A 7,598-nucleotide genomic window follows, 5' to 3' on the forward strand; every position below is an offset into this window, starting at 1 on the left:
TTCTATTCTTGTTTTTTTGCTGTTGAGTTTTGAGAGTACTTCGTATTTCTAGATACTAGTCTTTTTGTCAGGTATGTGGTTTGCAAATCTTTTCTCCCAGTCTGTAGCTGTAGCTTGTCTTTTTATCCTCTTTACAAGGTCTTTTGCAGAGCAAAAGCTTTTAATTTTGACCAAGTCCAATATATAAATGTTTCCTTTTATGAATCATGTTTTGGGGGCTAAGTTTAAGAGCTCTTTGCCTCACTCTAGATCCCAAATGTTTTCCCCTATGCTTTTTTTTTTCTAAAATGTTTATAGAATTGTTTTTAAAATATGAAATGCTTCACAAATTTTTATATCATCCTTACATGGGGCCATGCTAATCTTCTCTGTATCATTCCAGCTTTGGTTTATGTGTCACCAAAGTGAGCACATAGTCTTATGGTCTTATGTTTACATTTTAGTCTGAGGTCTTTTTTTTTTCTTTTTTTGAGACAGGATTTTGCTCTGTCACTCAGGCTGGAGTGCAGTGAGGCAGTGAGGCAGTAATAGCTTGCTGCAGCCTCCATCACCCAAGCTCCAGCGATCCTTCCGCCACAACCTCTGTCATAGTGGGGACTACAGGTGTGCTCCACAATGCTCAGCAGAGTTCTGTATTTTTTGTAGAGACAAGGTCTTGCCATGTTGGTCTCAAACTTCTGGCCTCAAGTGATCCTCCTGCCTTGGCCTCCTAAAGTGCTAGGATGACAGGCGTGAGCCACCACGTCCGGCGCTGAGGTCCATTTTAAGGAAATTTTTGTACAATATGTAAGACTTACGTCAAGGTTTTGTTGTTTGGTTGATTTGGGGGCCTACAGATGTCCAGTTGCTTCAGCACCATTTGTTGAAAAGACTTGTCTCCATTGATTGCTTTTGTACCTTTGTCAAAAATCAGCTGTCAAAAATAGTTGTGTGGAACTATTTCCGAGTTCTGTGTTCTGTTCCATTGATCTATGTGCTATTCCTGGGCCAGAACCACACTGCTTTATTACTGTGACCACATAACAGGTTTTGAAATTAGGTAGACTGATTTTTCTCTAAAATTAGCTAAATTTTAATAAACTATCTAAAATTATTCTAGCTATTCTAGTTCCTTTGCCTTTCCACATACATTTTAGAAAAGTTTTGTCAATATTTGCAAAAAATAGATTTTGTTGGAATTTTGATAGAAAGTGTGCCAGTATGGGAATAATTGACAACTTCACTAGGTTTAGTCTTCCAACCCATGAACACAGTTTTACTCAGTTTATTTAGATACTCTTTGATTTCCCTCATCAGCATTTTATAGTTTTCAGCATAGAAACCCTATACATGTTTTGTTAGATTTCCACCCAAATATTCCATGTTTTGAGTGATTATAAATGGTATTTTATTTTTAATTTTGGTTTCCATGTGTTCATCAGTATATAGATTCTAGGAATTTTGTGTGTGTATGTGCGTGTGGATTCTTTGGGACTTACTACTACATCACTGTATCATCTGCAAATACAGACCATTTTATTTTTGCCTTTCTGAAATGTGTGCCTTTTCTTTTCTTTCTTGCCTATTACACTGCCTAGAATGTTCAGCTCTATGTTGAATAAGAGTGGTGAGAGTGGACATCCTTGCCTTGTTCCCAATCTTAGAAAGAAAGCATTCCATTTTTCACCATTGAGTATAGTATTAAATGCAGGGTTTTGTAGATGCTCTTAATCAAATTCAGGAAGTTCCCTCTATTCCCAGTTTTCTGAGGGTTTTTTGAGACTTTGAGTTTTGTTTCTAATGAGGCTACAAGCTGTGGAGAACTTTATGAAATTGAATACATCCTAGTACAGCCACTTTATATCCAAACTGTTAAGAGTTTTGTATTAGCGAAACCATCAACCTTATATAAGAAGATTATTCATGTGTGTTAAAATTTGCATCTTAGAGAAAACCCTCATTTTAGAATTGGGTTGAGAAGAAGAACAAGACCCTGGGTTTATTAATTGCAACTTTTGGCACAACCGTTACAGCATTTATTTGCATCAAGGTTACATTACTGGGAAATTCGTCTTACAGTAAAAAAGGTGAATAAAAGATTTTTTTCATAAGAATTAATGTAGAAGGGCTGGATGTATTTCCATACACCCACAGTCCAAACATTTGTCTATTGACACAATTCACAAACCAATGGAATGACACAGAATGAATTAAGTGAGAAGTAAAAGATCATATGCTCATTTTACAGTGTTGTCCCTGGGCTTCATGGAAGAATTAGGATGCCACACTAGGTGCAGGTGCTACCAAAGTTAGCAGTCATTATAGTGTGTCCCTGAGAGTCTGAGTCCAGTGGAGTTCGGGGTAGAATGGAAGAACCACCTGCCTCTGCCCCATCTCTACAGCCCCCCAAGACTTAGAAACAAATACTGCACTCTGAGAATGTTCCAAAAACCTCCACCTTTCTTCTTTTTCCTTTTTTTTTTTTTGTTTGTTTGTAGATGGAGTCTCACTCTCTCGCTCAGACTGGAGTGCAGTGGCACAATCTTGGCTCACTGCGGCCTCCACCTCCTGGTTCAAGAGATTCTCGAGCCTCAGCCTCCCGCATAGCTGGGACTACAGGTGCGCACTGCCATGCCTAGCTAATTTTTGTATTTTTAGTAGAGACAGGGTTTCACCATGTTGGCCACGCTGGTCCCGAACTCCTGGCCTCAAGTGATCTGCCCGCCTCAGCCTCCCAAAATGCTGGGATTACAGGCGTGAGCCACCGTCCCTAGCCAAACCTCCAGCTTTCTCAGGAGCTCTTGAGATGGTAAAGAAGGAATGAAGCGGAGATCCTCTCCACTGCTAACTGCAGCATTCAGCAATACCAAGATAACATGCCTCAACTCTCCTCCAGCCACAGCCGCTTCCAGTTTACCAACAAGGTGAGTGCAAACAATGACTTATACAGAAATTGATCCCATTTTTTATTTTTTATGTTTTTTAGGAGACAGGGTCTCAGTCTGTTGCCCAGGCTGGAGTGCAGAGGTGTGATCACAGCTCACTGTAACCTTGATCTCCCGGGTTCAAGGGATCCTTCTGCCTCAGCCACCCAAGAAACTGGGACTACAGGTACATGCTACCATACCCAGCTAATTTTTAAATTTTTTTGTAGACATGGGGGTCTTACTTTGTTGCCCAGGCTGTTCTCAAACTCCTGGCCTCAAAAAATCCTCCAGCCTTGGCCTCTCAAAGTGCTGAAATTACAGGTGTGAGCCACTATGCACAGATGTGGCGTCTCAAGGTGCTGAAATTACAGATGTGAGCCTGACCAACAAAGTGAAACCCCTTTTAAAATTGTTTATTTTTATTTTTATTTTTATTTTTAGAGATGGGATCTTGCCACATTGCCTAGGCTGGAGTGCAGTGGCTATTCACAGGTGTGATTATAGCATACTGCAGCCTCCAATTCCTGGCCTCAAGCCATCCTCCCACTTTAGCCTCTTGAGTAGCTAAGATTACAGGTGCGCACTATCGCACTTGACCTGATCCATTTAAATAACTGACATTAACTGGAAAAGGATTGGTGTATAGAACTCAGATCTGCTGTGTCCCAACCCAGTGCTTGGAACACAGTGGGTATTTAGGGACCTTGAATGAAATAATGAGGAGAACTTTATTCTCAGAAATGCATAGTTCATTTGTAAATTGTGCACCCCTTCACCATAAAATAAAATGTGGGATGGGATCAAGAATTTAAATATTTGAAAGGCACTTCAGCCCTCATTTTGTCCAACCTGTATATAGAGCTAGGATCTGTTTCTACAGTATTCACAAGTACCAGTGGTCCCACCTTGGTCTGCAAATACCTTTCCACTGATTCACAGTTCTGTTCTTTAGTTCCTTATTTTTTCTTTATATCAAACTTAAATTCTCTATCCTCCAATTCTCAAACTCCAATCTTAGTTATGCATCATGAGGTTTTTGGAGAAAACCTGCCTAATGGTCTATCTCCCTTCCTGTGTATTCAGCCTCCCCTTTTCAGCTGGCATTTTGCATGAGCATTGAATCCTGGTCAGGTCTTTCAGCTTTTGCTGGGGAAGCTCCCTACACCCCTTGTCCTTTCTTCACCTCTCACCTTCTCTCTCCTCTTCACAACCAGTCCTCTTGAAGGACACTTTTATCTCCACTTATCCCTCCCGCTGCCCATCTCTCCTTGGTCTTGCCTCAACCCCAACCCAAACCCTTGAATTGCTCTATGACAGACTAGCAATGATGCACCTAAGGCCTTATCTTACTGGTGGCCTTGGAAGCATGGACACGTGTGACACCCTAGGCTTCTGAGGACCCTGTCTTCAGGGTCATCTGAACTGGGTTTAGGGGCTGGGCACGGTGGCTTACGCCTGTAATCCCAGCAGTTCAGGAGGCTGAGGTGGGCGGATCACCTAAGGTCAGGAGTTGGAGATCAGCCTGGCCAACATGGTGAAACCCCATCTGTACTAAAAATACAAAATTAGGCCGGGTGCGATGGTTCATGCCTGTAATCCCAGCACTGTGGGAGGCCGAGGTGGGTGGATCACCTGAGGTCAGGAGTTCGAGACCAGCCTGACCAACAAGGTGAAACCCCGTATCTACTAAAAATACAAAAATTAGCCGGGCATGGTGGCACATGCCTGTAATCCCAGCTACTTGGGAGGCTGAGGCAGGAGAATCGCTTGAACCCAGGAGGCAGATATTGCAGTGAGCCGAGATCACGCCATTGCACTCCAGCCTGGGCAACAAAAGCAAAACTCCATCTCAAAAAACAAACAAACAGGCCTGGCGCAGTGGCTCACGCCTGTAATCCCAGCACTTTGGGAGGCTGAGGCGGGTGGATCACGAGGTCAGGAGATTGAGACCATCCTGGCTAACAAGGTGAAACCCCGTCTCTACTAAAAATACAAAAATTAACTGGGCGTGGTGGCGGGCACCTGTAGTCCCAGCTACTCGGGAGGCTGAGGCAGGAGAATGGCGTGAACCCAGGAGGCAGAGCTTACAGTGAGCGGAGATTGTGCCACTGCACTCCAGCCTGGATGACAGAGCGAGACTCTGTCTCAAAAACAAACAAACAAACAAATAAAAATAGCTGGGCATGATGGCAGATGCCTATAATCCCAGCTACTTGGGAGGCTGAGGCAGGAGAATCGCTTGAACCCAGGAGGCAGAAGTTGCAGTGAGCCGGGATCGCACCATTGCACTTCAGCCTGGGCTACATCCATCTCAAAAACAAACAAAAAACTGGCTTTAGGGACATCACTCTCCTGGTTTCTTCCAACTGCTCTGGCTCCATTGTGTCTTGTTGCCTGGCTGGTTCCTCCTCTTCTGTCTTCCCTTAAAAAACAAACAACAGGCTGGGTGTGGTGGCTCACACCTGTAATCCCAGCATTTTGGGAGGCCAAAGTGGGCAGATCACCTGAGGTCAGGAATTTGAGACCAGCCTGACCAACATGGTGAAATACCGTTTGTACTAAAAATACAAAAATTAACCAGGGGTAGTGGCACATGCCTGTAGTCCCAGCTACTCGGGAGGCTGAGGCAGGACAATTGCTTGAACCTGGGAGGCAGAGGTTGCAGTGAGCTGAGATTGCACCGCTGCACTCCAGCCTGGCTGACAGAGCCAGACTCTGTCTCAAACAACAACAGCAACAACAACAAATAGTACCTGAACAATCTGTTCTGGGCCCTCTTTTCTTCTCATTTTACACACTCTTCCTAGGTGACCTGTCTATACCCCTAATTTCAGTTGCCAACTGTTGTGCCAATGAATCCTGAAACCATAATTCCAGGACTCGGCACAGAGGAGGATTCACTATCTGTTGAATAACAAAGTGGATGAGGCTGGGTATGGTGGCCTTTAATCCCAACACTTTGGGAGGCAGAGGTAGGAGGTTCACTTGATTCCAGGAGTTCCAGACGAGCCTGTGCGACATAGTGAGACCCTGGTCTCTACAAAAAATACAAAAATGAGCTAGGCATGGTGGCTCATGCCTGTGGTCCCAGCTACTTGGGAGGCTGAGATGGGACCTGAACCCTGGAGGTCAAGGCTGCTTGTGAGCCAGATGCCACTGCACTCTAGCCTGGGTGACACGGTGAGACCCTGTCAAATAAATAAATAAATAAATAAATAAATAAATAAATAAATGGATGAAACCTGTAACTTCAGTCAAAGCCTAGATGCTGAGACTCATTCTTTTCTCTTGTCCTGTTCCCAGCCTGCTCCTCTCCCTCCTCCATTTCCTGTCCTGGGTGTCACTGATCAGGTGCCAGATCTGAGCGCCTGCCTTACATTTCCTCTCTCCCTAACCCCAGACCCTATTCATCTCTTGCTAGCCTGTCCACTTCTCTAGCTCAGGCCTCCTTCATTCCTCATTGTGACTGCTGCCTCTAGAATAGATTGCTGCCTATTCTAAATGATCTTCCTGCCTCTAATCCTGCTCCTTCCCCAAACATCTCCATGCAGCTCCGTGTGCAATTTCTTTCTTTCTTTTTTTTTCTTTTGAGACAGAGTCTACCTCTGTCGCCCAGGCTGGAGTGCAATGGCACGATCTCGGCTCACTGCAACCTCTGTCTCCCAGGTTCAAATGATTCTCCTGCCTCAGCCTCACAAGTAGCTGGGATTAAAGGCACCCACCACCATGCCTAGCTATTGTGTGTGTGTGTGTGTGTGCGCGCGCAATTTTAGTAGAGACAGGGTTTCACCATGTTGGCCAGGCTGGTCTTGAACTCCTGACCTCAAGTGATCTGCCTGCCTCGGCCTCCCAAAGTGCTGGGATTGCAAGTGTGAGTCACCGCACCCAGCCTCCACGTGCAATTTCACAAAGAAATTTTGGTCCCACCACTTGCTTGTTTGAGATTGTTCAAAGGCCCCAAGAGCTCTTTTTTTTTTTTTTTTTTTTTGAGACAGAGTCTAGCTCTGTAGCCCAGGCTGGAATGCAGTGGCACGATCTTGGCTCACTGCAACCTCCGCCTCCCGGGTTCAAGCGATTCTCCTACCTCAGCCTCCCAAGTAGCTGGGATTACAGCCTCCCACCACCATACCCAGCTAATTTTTGTATTTTCAGTAGAGATGGGGTTTCACCATATTGACCAGGCTGGTCTTGAACTCCTGACCTCATGATCCGCCCATCTCAGCTTCCCAAAGTGTTGGGATTACAAGCATGAGCCACCGCACTTGGCCCCAAGAGCTATTCCTGGCCTGCCCCAACCTCATCTCTCACGAGCTCCCTCTTCACTCTTCATTTCTCCCATGCTGAGTATCTCTCAGCCATCTGGCCCTCGGCCCTTTGCACAGGATGGTCCTGCTATCTGAATGCTCTTCTTTTCCCACGTTGCCTGGCTCCCTCCTACTCACTCCTCAGGTCATTTCCTCTGGAGCTCTGTCCCTGCCCTGCCCTTCCTCAGTTCCCGTGCTACCCGATGCTACGGAACTTACACACTGCATTGCAATTACATATTTACATAAGTGTTTTGCTCACTAGCCTGTAGGTTCTATGTGGGTAGGACTAGAGACTATTTCTATCCTGTTCATCTTTTTGTATTCTCATATGTAAATATAACTCATCACCTCCTGACATTTGAGCCCTTCTGCTGATTCAAGTAAA

The 7,598-nt window shown here is 44.9% G+C and overlaps 1 non-coding gene across 1 annotated transcript; it reads right to left on the bottom strand.

Moving 5' to 3' along the window:
• Positions 1-306: 306 nt before the first annotated feature.
• Positions 307-412, bottom strand: LOC123569336 (U6 spliceosomal RNA). Its single transcript, XR_006692965.1, has one exon. It is a non-coding gene; the product is annotated as a U6 spliceosomal RNA (small nuclear RNA).
• Positions 413-7,598: the final 7,186 nt, after the last annotated feature.

The sequence above is a fragment of the Macaca fascicularis genome, chromosome 15 (assembly GCF_037993035.2).
Source record: "Macaca fascicularis isolate 582-1 chromosome 15, T2T-MFA8v1.1".
Classification (NCBI taxonomy): domain Eukaryota; kingdom Metazoa; phylum Chordata; class Mammalia; order Primates; family Cercopithecidae; genus Macaca; species Macaca fascicularis.